Source organism: Pinus tabuliformis, chromosome 3_2, assembly GCF_031772625.1.
Source record: "Pinus tabuliformis cultivar Carrire ecotype Pingquan chromosome 3_2, CPIR1, whole genome shotgun sequence".
NCBI classification, from domain to species: Eukaryota; Viridiplantae; Streptophyta; class Pinopsida; order Pinales; family Pinaceae; genus Pinus; species Pinus tabuliformis.
Window position 1 is genome coordinate 1134976177 of NC_142302.1, and position 17619 is coordinate 1134993795.

Sequence of the window (17619 nt, forward strand, 5' to 3'; positions counted from 1 at the left end):
ACCTGATTTACATCTCGTGGTTGCCGTTTTTATCTGCTAAATTCTGCTAGATGAGCCTTGGTTGTTTCATTCCATTGCCACCATCTCTTGGCCGATCATATGCTTTCACTTGGTTGTTTTTTTCCGTTCCTGAGGAACTGCAACGATGAGTGGTTTTATTAGCCAGCCTCTTGACCATTACATGTTTTGAGAAATTCCACCATTGCCGGAACCAGTTGCTACCCTTTATATCACTCGTTCCTCTAGGATGAGTCTCCTTTAACGCTCTTTTCTGACTTGTAAAATATGAAAAGATTGTCGAGTTATTCCTTTTGACTCGTTAAACAAAATAAGAGGCGGTCTGATTTAAGCTCTTTTCCGACCATGTAAACATGAAAAGATTGCCGAGATTTTATCATTTCAGGCTCGTTATTGGTTACGAAACGGTGTGGTTTCGATCGCTTTTCTACTTTTTCGGGTCGAGGTCACTAATCACGAAAATTACTCCTTGATCGTAATGGTCAAGCGGTTCTTTCGAGTATCATTTTATACTTTTTCGGGCTCGAGAGACACAAATCTACAAAAAAGGACCCCCCCTTGGAGTTTTCTTTTCCGTGTCTTTTTCAAACTCTCTAAACATGAAAAAGACTCCAAGTTTTACCTATGTCGAACTCATTAAAACCTGACGACATTGGACTCGTCGTCGTGACGAGACTCGAGCTTCTCCTCCCTAAGGCTCGTTAAACTATTACTAGGTTGGATTTGACCGAAGGTCGAACTTATATCACAAGCATATGCTATCCCCTTCAAGCCTGTTTTCAAAAATAATTGGGGTACTCGCCAGCAATGGTAGGGGAAAATTTGGAAATCATCATTGGCAGCTAGTTACTCTTGAACATCGACACTTTTGCTTCTTGTCGGGTTCAGACATCCATACATCATCATTTGGCCTTTTGCAGGTTTGGGTTGCCATTTAGCTTCGTTCCATCCGATTCATGCCATCTCCATTGAGCCTCTGATCCCTTGGTACCTGAGTGCTGCCACCCTCCGGAATCGTGTCGTTGACATGTTCAAGAGTATAATCCTTCTGCAGTTTACATCCTTTCCTCCTCCTCTGATACTCTGTTTCGCCATCTACCGCTTGTTCTTTATCTCGTGTCGTTGATGGGGGAAACATTATGGCCCTCTTGCGATGGGTCGTCTCCTGTCGACATCAGCTCATTATCTAGGAGATTGATCTACAGATCCCCTTTGGTACCTTAGAGCTTGCATGCCTCAATGGCAAGTTCTTCGCACCTGATGATCGAATTTCATCATTGGTCATCGATTGGGTGATTCCATGAGTGTTCGACATCAGCTCCTTCTTCACACTTCGTGGATTGTGCTAGATAGTACCTTAAGGAGCATTGGCATTATTGGTGGTTTCTCTCACGCTTGTTAACAATTTTCATCATTGGCCGGTAATCAAGCAACTTTCTATCATGCTCGACCTTAGCACATCTATTCACATGTTAGAATTTGTACTATGGTCAGTTGGGTTCAAGACCCCGAACTCAGATTACACATGTTCGGGCTGCATGGATTGGTTCCTGAGTACATGACTCATTGATGGATGGGTGTGACCATACTCGAGTCTTCATGGATGGCTGCGACCATACCTTTATCATTATCATGGTCTTATTAGCTGGATGGCTGCGTCCATATCACAGACCTAGTTCGTATGTCTTTTGGATGGCTGCACCCATGCATAGACTACATGTATTTCATTATCAGAGATATCAGCTGTACTTGCGTGCAGGTTCTTCTAGATGGTGTTCCAGCTCAATCAGTTTTGTAAAGCATTTCACCCCTCCCATTCTCTCGGGCTTCATACTTTAGGGGGCATTTGTTACACATTAATTTGTCACTGCCTTCATCCCATTCTTTCTATTATGTCATGTGTCCAAGTCAAACATGCTTATATTGAACAAATGATCTCTTGTGCTGCCAAATGACCCACTTTTCCTAAGTTATCTACCTCATCGCGACTATGGACTTAATATATGAGCTGAAGGGTGCTCATAAATAGTCCAGCTGCGCTGCCAACGCAGAAACACATCTGATTCCCATGATGGTCCGCTTGCATGCTCCAGCGCGAGGTTACTTATTATCTTTAGCGATGATATAACTAGCTGCATTGCTCACTAGAGATTTCAACGCTAAAGCTCAGTTATGCATCCACGATGATCCAGATTGGGTGAATTTGTTCCAATAGTCAGCCTTCTAGATGACTCCACACCTGGTTGTTGGCATAGTTTGTGTCGCCTTTCCTCCTCTGGTGTGGTAGTTCCGTCATTTGTGCTACCTTCCTTGGAGATAGGCTCACTCTTCCACCTTTCATGGAGACTCCTTCTCCTATTTAAACTCTCACCATTGCTATGCTCTGCTAGTTCCTAATGGTTGGCTAGTTGAGCAGCGCTGTTAGTGTTTGTGAGTTTACTAGATAGCTAGTGTGAGTGTGAAAAAGTGTGGGATTGTTGATAGCTTGTGGAAGGTTGTGAAGTGCCCTTAACATTGTGTAAAACTTATGAGTGAGAGAGAACTTTATATGTTGGGAGATCCATCTTCAAAGAGTGAATGCTCGAAGAACATGCTGGCTGGATCCCTCTGAGAAGGCTTGTGACGTCAAGACTTTGGTTGTAAGCTTGTTCTTATTTCATTATTAATACAATCAATGATGTTTTCCTATGTCTTGTATGTAATTTACTTGATAGCTCATGACTTCTTGACTTTGTGAGTAAATAGATCATTGTTGTTTTCCAGTTACGTGCTTTGTATTTCCTTTGCATTGTTTTAGGTTGATCACTCATTAGGAGAAGTAAGCGAAATCCGGAGCAGCGCAACGGAACTCCATCGACCACCAGTTGGGGTAGGCCTCCAACTGACTGTTTAAGGAAAGCTATTGTTGATCTGTCCTTGTTTGTGACTAGACCCACTCTAGGGATAGAGGGGTTGCCTCTGTCCGCAGAGGGAACACTTTCCTGCATCACACTATGGGTATTTAAACTTGCCATGTTTTCATTCAAATGGAGGAGGCTGAATGAGCAAAGGAGCCCACGAATCAATGAACCAAGGACGAAACTCAGTAGTAGGGAAGCATGCCCATGAAACTTCGCAGGCTAGAACCTTGACGACATGGTTCTAAAAGGGAATATTTTGTGGGAATATTCTAGAGAATATTCCTTTTAGATGTTGTGAGGAATCTAAAAGATTCCTTGAGGGGCCATAATTGACAATGTCAAAATGTGGCCAACATTATACTCATTTAACCAGAATTTTGCAAGGGTTGCAATGGTGTAGTCATTTTTTGCATTTGGGCAGTAAAATTCAGGGGTCATGGGAGAAACTCACCTTTTCCATTAATTATTGGGCACAAAGTTCGAGAAACAAATGCACCTTTCAAAAGTAGGTCGTGTTTATAATAAAAAGTCTCAAGAGGACGACACAGACCTGTTGGTGTTGTGATTATTGTCATTTGAGTATTCGAATTGTTGTTCACTCTCAAGATTAGAGGTATAATGATGTATTTTCCATGTACTTGCCTTTCATTTTTATGAGATGAATGAAGATAAATTTCAACTATTGATGCAGCTCTCGTAGAAATAGTCCACACTAGACAAACTTCATTATCAAAATTTTGTGTGCATTGTGTTTATGATCTCCTTTATGTTTCTTCTTCTTTAAGTGTCCGCATACATGGTTTTTACATGCTCTTTCATGCAATTCTGAAAAAATCATCAAAGAAAAGATCTTGGTTAATGCTAGTAAATCAAAGATTCGAGATCACTCGCTCGACTTTAACCATCTTTGATGGAAATCCATGCACTTTATCCATGATTTTTCTGTGTTTTTGCTTGAAGTTCACATTAAAAACTTTCATAAGCTTCCATAAAATTGGGAAAAATATCAACCTGTACGTGCATGATTAAATAGCTTTGTTGAAGGCCCTTACGAAGGGTATATTTGGAAGACCTAGACTCAAGCATTTGGGGTCCTTTCCAGATATGATATAACACATGTTAATAAAGATCAAGCACAAAAACACATCTTGTAGATCTAATGAAGATAACTCAATGCATGAGTCTTCTAGGACAAGAATGAGTCTTTTGAGGATTAGGGTTTGCATTTGATTTATGTTCTATCCTCTTGAATTCCCACAATATAGAACCATGTAATTACCTTCCTTTGACTCTTCCAGAGCTTTCCATCCACAATGAATAATCTATCTCCAAAGACATTGAATAAGACATAATTTAAATAATATCCCTTGGGGAAACTGGGGAACTCGGTTTCGAGAATGTACTCTAAATATTCTAGGCTACATGTCTTGATTTAAAACATAGAATTACTTCCCCATGGGCCTTTGAATCTGAATGTTCCTCTATTTTAGCTAAGTATGCTTGTTTCCCACTCATATACGTTTATCAAATTTGCGTAAGTGTGCATGTATTAAGTAGAGGGTTTTTGTCACTAAAAGAGAGGGTTTTGTTTTTATTATATTAATAAATTACTAAAAAGGGATTTCTTGTCTGGGCATTGTCCCATAGGAGTTGTTGCAGTCATGCTTGCACTTTTTGTGTGTCATAGCCATGATAGCATCATAGGTCTTGCCAAGGGAGGGCCGTAGGCCACGACCATGGATGCCAACCTTCGGTTTCATTGTTTTCTCATTTCTATAAATGTAGTTTTAATTGATTTATTATGTATTTTAAGATAGATGTTATAAATTTATAATGTTAATTATGTTGTCATATAAATGTTAAATAATGTTGACATACTTACATATAACATCTAATTCCTACACATCTCCCTATATTGGGTTGTAGAGTGTCTCTCGGTGCAACAATTCAGTATGAAAGAATGTGGTAAAAATATTTCACTTTCACTTTCACTCTCACAGTTATAAATAAAATATTTCAATGCCTATGTTAAATAATATAATCTTATATCAACTTTACATAGATAAAACAATTAAATTTGAACAAATCTTTTATCTCTTATAAATATTTTAATATATAACTTAAATAAATTGTTTAAATATCCATATTAGATTATATATATATATATATATATATATATATATAGATATATATATCGAGAGAGAGAGAGAGAGAGAGAGAGAGAGAGAGAGAGAGAGAGAGAGAGAGAGAGATAATGATGATGATGATGATGATGATTAACTTCCACTAAGACCAATGTGGTCTATCAGACCTTAAGAAGAAGAAGAATCTAATTGTAATTCTTTAGAATCTTATTTCTATGCTAAAAAAAAGGGAACTAAGCACACCAAGATCACTATAGCTGGGCTGGCTTAACAAGTCAAAAAAATTAGAAGTGTGGCAGATGTTAGGGAAATGAGAGTGGATGTGGGTAAGGGTCAGACAATCTAAAATAATTTTTTTTCATCCTCCACCCTCTTAGTATCGTAAAGCTGACAAATTTTATCGTCCCAGGGAGTCTTAGGAGTATACCACCGCCTGATCTCACTTCGAAGCTCATGAGAATTAGTTTTAATCTTAGCGATGTTCATATTTTTCTTTGAGCTGGTCAAAACAAAAAGACAATTCTAGTTCTCAAGGGTGGGGTTGATCACCTCCTTATAACATCTTAGCTTCCTTTTACCCTCCAACTCCTTATCATCCCAAAGCTTAACCTTAAATTCAGAGGTGATAGTACCTTTGACCCTATGCTTGCATCCCAGGATGATCTCCTCATTTATCCCCCAATGGTTGAGCCAAGATTGGGCAGCCTTATGCCACCCACACTTGAGGTGAAGGTGGGGGTTTTGACTAAAGTTAGAAGTAATTTTAGGAAACATCTCAAATTCCATATTGTAAGGCTTCTTTTTATACATTAGATACTTAAACTATATATATATATATATATATATATATATATATATATATATATAGAGAGAGAGAGAGAGAGAGAGAGAGAGAGAGAGAGAGATCTAAAACTTTTTTCAAGTTTTGCAATCTAAAAAGAGGGTTGCTTATCAAGAGATTTGATCCCTTTGAACACTTGGAAGATCCATGATTAAGATAGTTCTATATTGGTATCTAATAAATTGTAAATTAAAATAAATAAATAAATAAAAATTCATGTTAATTTATTTTTATCAATGTTATTATTTTATATATTAATAATAATTATGTAAATAATTATTATTTATTTATATCAAACTTTTAATTGAATATTAAGAAAATTTACATAAAGTTAATGGGTGATTTATTTTGACATTTTGCGTCACATGAATAATAAGTCTGGTGAGAAAAATTTTGTAACTCTCTCTTTCATTTTCATGAATTAAGAACATATCAAAATAAATGTTGTTACAAATATTATGATACTCAGACCTAGTATGAGCATAAGAAAATCATTCTAAGAGAAAGTGTTTCTCATTAGCATAGGTGGATTTTATGAATCACATTACTTGCTTGATCAAGATGATTCTTAAGTATACCAATGATCTCATCACAAGTGTGTGACAACCCTTTTTTCCACCTCTCTTGTAAATGCTACAATGAATTGTAATTCAGGTAAATATTGTGGAAATGTAGACAATGACTGAGCTGGAGGAGTGGAAATCGATTCAAAGGTTTGAGGAGTAGTTTCTTGGGAAGTGATAAACTCATGATACTTCATTTATTATGCTAGACTAGTTCTTTGACTGGGTCTAATAGCATGCTCAGTAGGCATGGAGGTGGAGTATGGTGTTGGCATTATCGCTGTATGTTGTCCTTGTCAACCTAGCTTGTTACTAATGTTTTCACAAGAACACTACATGATTCACAGGAACATACATGTGCATGCCTCTATGAAGTGTGGAATTACAATTAATCACTATTATTCAATTGGTTAATGAGATTATGACTAATGAATTCATCCAATATTTTAATTACGGTAGTTATGTGGTTGGTGATAAAGATTATTTTACTTGTGTTGGTCATGGGTTTATGAAATTTTCTTTGGTACTCAATTGGTTAATGAGATTGTCACTAACGAAGTGGTCCGATATTTTAATTATGGTAGTTATGTGGTTGGTCATAACAAATATTTTACTTGTGGTATTCAGGGTAAAATATTCATTATTGGATCCAATCTCCTTCATAAAACAATATTTCAGATTGTGATTGTAGAATTAGTTGAAGTATTTTTACATTCGATAAATAATAAAATATTATTAGAGCTAGTTATGAATTGGTCGTTACAAGTCAATGAGAAATATTTTCAATATTTACTTGTGATGATCATGATAAAATATTCATTATTGGTCTTAATATTTTTCATAAAATAATATTTTAGATTGCATTGTAGAGTTGGTTGAAATAAAATTATTTTTATATTTAGTAAATAATAAAATATTCTTGGAATTGGTTATGAGTTATTCATTACAAATCAATGAGAAATATTTTCAATATTAATAAAAGAATATATATATATATATATATATATATATATATATATATATATTTTATGAGAATTTCATTATGTAAAAAACAAAAGAAAAATTTGGAGTGTTGAAGTTTAAGGTTGGAAAGCAACTACTTGGACCAAATAAATAAATATATCTTTTTAACGTTGAGGCTCAATCAAATGGTAAGTACCATTCATCATTCCACTAGTTTGTGCCTGTGGTTTCTCTAGCTTGGGTTAGCCCTCCAAAATATAAATACATGATCCAAACAAGCAATGGAGTGTGCAGTTGATCATCATTTGTACTCGCTTACTTTTTTCATGGTTCTCCAGGTTGGTAAGTCCCCTATAGCATAATCAATGGGAATATTGAAGTGCGTATGGCTAATATTAAAAATTATGAGCACGTTTTTGTGATTTATCTAGATCTGGGCATAAAATAAGTAATGGTAGAACAATTGGATTCGTGTCATGGTAGAACAATTGAATGTCATTGCAATTGTGTATCTACTGTCGATTTGGTATTTTATTTTTCTTGCAAGGAAATATGCGCAGAGCGAAGAGATTTATTGATATGTGTACTATAAAAATGATCTCTGGCAAATGTTGATATAGACCGTGCATTTCAGTATTGGCAGAGATCTACGTAGCAATCGAAGATGGCGTAGTTTAACAATTATGTTTTTTTGCTTTAAAAGTAATTATGTTTTTTTGCTCTGAAAGTTATGGAAATTTTAGTCATATTTTGAAAAAAATTGGTAGGGATTTTTGTAAATCTAAATAAAAGATGTCAAAATTTATAATTTTAGGTGTCTTAGAAGTTTTTGATGGTGCTAAATCCATTTCCACCATCAAAAATATGATTCAAACACTGGTTATACAAAAAAATTTAAAACTTTTTTCCCCAAATTCTGACCACTTTTGACCGTCCAGTAATCTTCCGTTTCTGTAGAAGACTCCATTAAAAATAACCCATTGCCATTATCAACAATGTTTTGTCTTATGCATTTGTAAGATATTGTTTATTGCAAGGATAATACACACCATAAATTATTTTGTAGATCCATGCGCACTTGGATAGTTAAGTTTCTGGGTTGTGTATTCTTACGAGTTAACAATTATGGTCTGCTTGTGCGCATTTTCTTCTAGATGGATTAATTGTTTGAATAAGTTGTTGTCTTTATATTGAATTGCGTGCTTTTATTTTGGGACAAAGATTATAGTTGGAATAATTTTTGGTTTAATAATTTTTTTAGTATATGCATACTAAACGAGAGTACCAAATATTTTTAAAGTGATCCAATTGTAAAAATGTTGGTTGTGGCATAATCTTGTTTATATGACAAAGTATGGTGTTAGATGAAGCATTTTCACTATATTGGAGAATGATTTGGTGACTTGTTAAATGTAGAACTAACCTTAATGTTTATATGATATAATTTTCGGCATTAATCAGTGTTAGTGATTTGACTATGTTGTAGTGTGTAGAGATTAGCTTTTTGGGGCATATTGTTTATTTGAAAAGATCATTGCTTTGACAAAATGTTTGACAGTTTTTATTGACAACACTTGAGTTTTCTTTCTAATTTGGTGAGATTCTGAATGTATAAAGGCCTTGGCTATATAATGAGATGTATACAGTGATAATTTGAATGTTGTTGTTTGTCTTATTATATGAAGATGGCTTGATAGTCCACAAAGAGATGTTTGAAGGCGGGGATTGAAAAATTTCTTGTTACATCAATGTTATTCCTCTGACTGCAGTATCATTCCTGTTGTAGTAGTATGATTCCTATGATAGAGTTGTTTGATTTGCTTGACTAGTATTGATGATAATATGTCTAGCTAATAGAATATGTGTGACGGAGGATTGATGACAGGGAAACTACAGTGACATGCCATGATGGAGAGATCTATAATCAGTGAATAGAGACTTATGTTGCTGCTTGTATTTTATGTGTTTCTTGTCTTCATGAATGGCTATTGATGATGATAATTTGAAGAGATACTGTGTTATTTGCATAAATGTGTTTGACCTAGCAATTAATCAAAATTCATTGAGTTGATAGTTGGATCTTGTTATACATTTAGAGATAGTATTTGAGTAAAGGCGGCTTGGAATAATAATGATGATGTAGTTGTTGCTGCTTGGTATATGACAGTGTTGTTGAGGAGTGATTTGGATTGGTATTGAATAGTTTGTCTTGGTATTAAATGAATTATGATTTGAGGATATATTGTAGGATTGTCACATGTTTTGAGCTCATGACATGTTTCCTTGGTACAATGAATGTGATGAATGATTGATGTTGTCTTATTGATTATTTGATAGTGAGGATTGATGAGCATGAGGTTTGTTTGACAGTGAAACGGAATTTTGTCTTGACATTTGACAAGGTTAATGTGCAAAGAATTTGATCTAGTTATGGACTGGTATTGACAGTAATGATTATTCTGATTTGGCTTCATTGTTTAGTGATTGAATTCAAAGAGGTGATTGGTTTATTTGTATTTAGATTGTTGGTTGGTAGTGGCCTATAAGTTTTGATGGTTGATTAAGACACGAGGATCTAGTATGAAAATTTTGAAACATGGTCCACAAAGGTGCTAAAGGTCATAGCCTCCAGTAAGGGAGTAGGAGCTTCCTTCCGATAAGAACCGATAAATTTGATCAGGGAGTAGTAGCTCCCTTCCAAGAGTTGGAGAACTTGTGGAAGTTGTACCCTCCTGTAGGTAGAATCCTTCATACTGGTAAGAGCTTGCACTAGTACAAACTGTAATAAGATTTTTTTTATAATAATAAGAAGAAGATAAAACGACAACATCGGTGGTTTTCTCCCACATTGGATTTCCACCTAAACTTTGATGTCCATATGTTTTGATGTGTTTTGGATTCTTATGGTTTACATGCTTTTATACTTAATGCTACTTATGGTTTACTGAATAACCTATAATCTATAAAACAATGTTCTACTAAAGAAATAATGATTCAAGACAACTTTGGAACTCAATAAATTAATTAAGTAAATCTGAATTGGGAATCAAATACTGATTCACTCCCCCTCCCCCTCTCATTATTTCTAACAATTGGTATCAGAGCAAGTAACTCCAGTAAATCTTAACTACTTGAGAGTAGATCAAGGAAAATGGGAAGGAAGCACAAGAGGAAGGAAACACAAAGGAAGAGGTCAAGTTAGGAAAGTAGTGACAATGATGTATCTAATGTCATGGCAATATCCACATTCATAGATCAAGAACAATTAGTAGTAGAACAAACCAAGTTAGAAAGTATGGACAATAAAGGTATGTTCATTCTTGATGATGCTAATTATCAAGATTGGAAATAATAGATGAAGTCTAGGTTAATGACCCTTAGATTTGATGTTTGGAATTTAGTCTGTAATGGTTATACTAAAAATCCACCATCAGGACAATATCTTCCGAAGAATAGTCAGGCATTAAATGAATTTTTTTGTAACATACCCACTTCAGTATTATAGAAAGTTATGCATTATGGAACCACAAAGGAGGTATGGGATAATCTCTAGGTCATCCATGAAGGAGAAGGAAAACAAGTAAAGGAAGTTTTCTCATCAGGTAAACCAGAAGGTAATCTTGTTTCTGAGACATTAAATGAATCTAAAGGAAATTGTGGTTTGTTAGAAGATGAGAGTGATCATGAAACAACCTTTGTTATATTATATGGAGTTACTAATTCAGAAGAAGATAGGTTAGAGGAAGTACTTATTTTTTGAAGAAAACTTGCTTTTTCTTTGGAAAATATTAACATTCTTGAGAATAAGTTGCAGGAATATGAAAACAGGGATCATGAAAACAATAATGGAACAACTTAAAGAAAATAAATAATATTGTGAAGAACTTTAACTTAAAGGGCATGTAATAGTATTTACATCAACTTGATCAAAATTATAGAAGAGAAATTAGAAAATTTATAGCAAAAGGATTTAGAAATGTAGGCAAATTATATGTTCTAAAGAAAAATCCAAGCATAAATAAGAAGTCAAGTTCCTCCTCTTCAGATTCAGAGTAAGGGAAAATAGTGTTGAGAAATCTAGGACATTCAAAATTAACAATTTCTCTACTTGATAATTGCTTGTGATGCACTTTTACTTCTTAACTTATGATCTTATCTTTGTTAGCTTATTAATGTGTTCTTTCATCAATACAATTACCAATATGCATAATAAAAGACAAGTGAGACAATATGTAGGCTTCTCCAGCTAGGGCCAAAACCTTTCACCTCTTGAGAGGAAAACCAGATCAAAATTCTTCTTCTAGATCTTCAATTGATAAGTACCGAGACCATGACATAGACCCTTGACTCTAATATCATCTCAAGAACCTTGTCACTAACCTTGATGCTCTGCCTCTTCCTTTCCTTGCCTTTCTTCTTGATCTTGAACTGATATCCTCGACTCCTCCTAGAGAAAATCAGTCTCTATCCTTTTCACTGCTCCTTCACAACTTCCATAGGGAATATCGATCTCTAGGTCTTCTCTAGAGAAACTCGGTCTCTACTTCGATCACCCATAAGAGTCTCCCCAGTAGATACCTTCCTTCACTATCCTAGAAGAAACGCTACTTCGCATATCCCAAAAGAAACCTTCATTGCATGCCTAGAAGAATGCCTTCTTCGATGATCCAGAAGATCCCTTCTTTGCTTCCCCAAAAGAATGAATTTCGCAGCCTTAGAGGAAACCCTTTCACTACCCTTACTTCACACTTTCTACTGCACCTTTTTCACACTTTCTTCTGCACCCTCTTTGCACTTCTCTTAGACTGAATTTAGATTGAACTTCTTGCTTAGAATGGAGGTCGAGTTAGGCTATATATACACCTCTTCACTGGGTCTTTAGGCTGACTTGACAGCTGGAGATTAGGCCGACTTGTTCTAGCATATTCCTTCATCATTGTAGGCTCACTTGAAGAGGTTAGGTGACAATTTATTGGAGGATACTTTGCATATACAAGATGGCATTTTTACAAAGTGTAACATGACTTCATTTACATGATAATGAATCTAACATTTTATGACTAGATGACAAATAAATCCTAAAGACTCTGAATGGGAGTATTGACTCAAAAAAAAAATCCTTGCTCATGAAACCAATGAAGCAAGTCAATAAAATAATTTTATTTTTCTTATTTACATCTCATTTCATAAAATCATATTTACATGTCATTATGAAGACCAAACCTAGTTACACTTTTCAACACTCCCTCTTAACTAGGAAGGTATTCATAATGGTACTTGGACTTTCTCAATCTAAATAATCTCTCATAAGAAGAATTTGGATTTGTAACTCATTTTTATAACATCATATCAACCAACATTGTTTATATAACAAGGCCTTGAATAACAACTCCATCTCTCCATAAGATATTGAGCTCAATACTAGCGAGACCAATGATTTATAGACACACTCATCATTGTCTCTCTAGGAACATACCCAACCCGGGTTCACTCAGGATATGATCCATGAGAACTATTCTTATCTTGGACTTCCTAGTCCTCAAAGAATACCAATCCTCCACGACTACTCTTTCATGGAATTCCCTATCTCATCCCCTAAGAGTATCAGATGCCAAATGATTACACAATCCTCCATTTTGTATTCCCAGGTGAAGATCAGAACAACATGTCTAACTCTCCTTTTCAAACCAGGAGGACATATTCCAATAAAGGAATGTACTCATTCCTATCACAAAGGAATGTACCTAAGCTTCCTGCTTAGGAATTTCTCAGTTTCTTCCAAGTAACGAACTTTATTCCAAACTCCCTCTTAACCAGGGACCTATCGCAACCCTCATGTGGAGATCCTGAAACAACCAACTGCATGAAGAGATCCTTCCTTCGAGGTCATGAATTTCTTTGTCAAGGAATCTTCATCTTTTGGGAACTTCTTCATAGGGCACAAATCATCCATCACTTTTATCCATGAGTTAGTCATGTCGTCAACTCATCAGAAAGTGATCCATCAAATTTTCCATCTGGCTTTGCTTCATGTCATTTTGTTTCCATGCCATATTTTCAGAAGGACATTACATCCTTCTATATGGTCCACTTGGAAGTTATTCATAGATATTCCCTTCAATAGTCCTACATAAGCCCCACTAGATGTTAGTTCAAAAATAATCAATGAACACCTCAAATCAGAATTTCCTTTGTGATGATCTTTCACCATGACATCTTCCTGTAAGTATCAACATCCTACATGCAAATTGACACATCTCCCATTGATATTCATTGTCAAGGGTCTCTATCTTTTTATGAATCCTATCAGAGTCTTCACATCCTTTCGGGAGATATTCTAGTCAAATATTCTTGGACTTCGAATGTTGAATGCTTTCTTCCTTCATTGCACATTATCATGATCTCTTCCTATCTTTTCACACTTTATTCTCAGGAGCTTCCAATCATATTTCCCGATTGTAGTCAACTTCCTCATGATACATATGAGAACATATTATGTTGATTTCATCTAGTGTGACTTATGCTTTGTAGCAATCGTTCGGAGGAGTAGATCCTTTCTTCTCTTGATCATATTTCCAAGGATGGAAATAGTGATCCATATTATCTGCAACCATATGACATGACTTTCATAATTATCTATGTAAGCATACATACCTCATTTTTCTTTTGGTCGTCCAGACTTCCTGTAGTAGCTTAATTTTAAAGGACTATATCCTTTAGACCTACTTTCATGTTAAGTCATCATACCACCATCCCTTGAATCCCACGAGTTGGAATTCCTGATGAAAACCTCTGCTTTCTTTTCTACATCGGTGAATCCTTTAATGAAAATTTCATCAGATAAACTTGAGGATGTCTTTATATCCTCACTCGACATATGTTTTCTTTATTGACTATGATGGTCTTGGTCGATGATGACCTCTGCTTTTATAAGTATCAATGAGGTTTCCTAAGAGCTTCCTATTCTTTGTAGTTAGTAGGATTTGTACCAAACATACTTTTTGCTTCCCATGTCACAAGCTCTTACTTCTAATGCTTTTATCACGACGCTTATTTCTACTATGATGCATCCTATCTTATTTATATTTCTTTCTATATATAACTTACAAGTGAAAGGAACCTTCTAATGAAGAATATTATCTCTGTCATATTTATTCTTCTTCCTTCTTATGCTTCTTTGTCTTAGGTTCTTTCACTTCCTTAGTAGAATAATATGCTTCCCTGTCCCTCTTACGATTAGGACAATATTTTTTGTAGTGCCCAAGATTATGAAAACCATAACATCTTTCTTTAGCCATGTTCTTCTTTTTCTTCTTTGGAGTACTAAACTTTCCAAATTTTCCCTTTCGTCTTGACACTAATTGTTCCCTTCTTTTTTATCTTTAGTTACCTTCATTCTTCATCCCGTCTTCCTCTGCCTTGCAGAGAGACCATAATCTGATGAACTGCATAGCTTCCTCTTCCCTAGTAGCAATGAGGTTAGCTTTTTCATTAGTTAATGCATTTAGAATAGTGGAGATTATTTTGTTGTCAGATACCATCTCTCTTAGATCCTTCAATTGACCTTTTATTTGAGATTCCATAGAGAGGCATGATGATATCCCTTCATCCTTCGGCACCTTCAATTTATGAAGATTAGATCTAAGTGATAAGATATTTTCTATCGTGCTTCTAGAGAAAAGTTCTCCCAGCTTATCATATATTTCTTTAGATGTCTCTAGCTTGGCTATATAGGAAATGAGTGGATCTTTGATAGAATCCTTGAGAATCTTTTGAGCCTTGAGATCCCTTTCCATGTACTCAGATAATGCTTGTTCTTTGGATGGCTTGGAGACATTCCCATGGACATGATCAATGACTTCATATATTTCCAGGACAATGTCTATCCTTCTTTTCCTTACAAGGAAGTTTGATATCCCAAACAACTTTTGGTCTTCCTTGAAACATGAAGTCATTTTTACCAGATTGTATTATAATAATAAAAAAAAGGTAAGGGAGGATGACGAACTTTGTTGCTTCTTACTTCAAATTTTTTGGTAAGGGAGGACTGCCTTCTATGAGATCTCTACTTCAATAGAGAGAGGATTGAATTTTGATTCAATCTTCCTTAGATTCGAAGAGCTTCCACTTCCTGGGTGATGTAATACTTCTAGAGTGCTTCTAGAGTTTTGGTTGTTCTTCCTGCTTCCTTCTTCATCTAGGGTTTCTTCGATGTAGATATTTATCTATTTGTGTTGATAACCTTCGACTTGCTTTGATGCCTTTCTTTGAAGTTTGATTCTCTTGTGTCTACTTTCTTTCAACTGCCCATCTTGTATTCAACACCTAAGTTCTGATACCATGTTGAGAAATCTAGGGCATTCAAAGTTAACAATTTCTCTACTTGATAATTGATTGTGATGCACTTTTACTTCTTAGCTTATGATCTTATCTTCATTAGCTTATTAATGTGTCAATTCATCAAGACAATGACCAATGTCCATAATAAAAGACAAGTGACACAATATGTAGGCTTCTCCAACCAGGGTCAAAACCTCTCACCTCTTGAGAGGAAAACTCAATCAAAATTCTTCTTCTAGATCTTCAATTGATAAGTACCAAGACCATGACATAGACCCTTGACTCTAGTATCCTCTCAAGAACCTTGCCACTAACCTTGATGCTCTGCCTCTTCCTTTCCTTGCCTTTCTTCTTGATCTTAAATTGATCTCCTCGGCTCGTCCTAGAGAAACTTAGTCTTTATCATTTTCACTGTCCTTCACAACTTCCCTAGAGAATCTCGGTATCTAGGTCTTCTCTAGAGAAACTCGGTCTCTACTTTGGTCACCCAGAAGAGTCAGAAGATGTAGAAATTTTGAATAATTTAACACATATTCAATGGAGATTATCCTGATCATGTACTATTGCGGAAAACATACACAATACATAAGCTCCTCTACGTTGATCAAGAATATAGCAGCATCAATAACAATAAAACATCAAGAGCATTCACACATTAACACAGTATGTATCACGGGGAAAGCATCTCGCTAAAAACCCCACACTATCTGTATATTAATGATTGAGTCATGTAACATTACACAGCATAATACTTCTCACAAGTATCTCCACCTCTGTTACACACAATACAGCTCAGATCTGATCTCCAAATCTCTTCCACTGCTTGCCTGCCTCCACTGCTCAATACCTGCTCAAGAACTGATGAGAATAGCTTCCCAAACTCGATTTTCACCTGCAAAATAGTCACTCACTCTTTGTGGACGTGAGAAAAGGCTAAAATGCGGGCCAAATACGTGAGCAAACTCATTGGCATACTCAATCCTTTGATTGTGCAAGATCTGGTGCACAACTATAGTCACAACTGATAGCAATCTAATTCTCTACCACCTGTCCCTGTTGAACTGAACATGCACTGACATGCAACTGAGTTAACTGATGTATTCTTTAGTTGTATTATGAGTTAATAATTAGTTTAACAACTCATCATTAGTCTATCTGCAGTTAGACTAACTACAACCAGTTTAACTAAGTTAAACTGAACACAACTCCATCAACTGTACCTCCAGTCCACTAAACGAATTTCCTTCTGACAGCTGCATGTGCCACTTCCGTAGCTCAAATTGAAGTGCTCCAAGAGAATAAGATTAAGTTTATAGTCCAAATATTATTGTGAGATAATAATATTTGACTTTTCTATTTTTGACAGCCAGTCTAAAAATAGACTTGATCACTCACACTGTGATCACTCACACTTTCATCAAAAATAGAAGTCCATCTATTTTTCCCAACTTGATCAATCATCCATAAACATAGACATGATCCATATGTCTAAAAATAGACATAGTCTAAAAATAGACTTGCGCCAAAAATAGCCTGCGGGCCCACTTAGTGAAGGCGACTCTTTTCACTAAGCTCCATCATCTTGTTGCAATCTCAACACTCCCTCTCGACAAGATATGGATTATCAGCAACCCCTATCCTGCCTCGGTGGTACTCGAATTTGCTCCTGGTGAGAGCCTTCGTCAAAATATCAGCATCCTGATCCTCCGTTGGAATGTACGAAAGTAACATGATCCTCCGCTGCACACAATCTCTGATATGATGGTACCTGATGTCAATATGTTTAGATCTATCATGAAATACAGGATTAGCCGAGAGTTTAATGCAACTCTGGTTATCACAGTAAATCA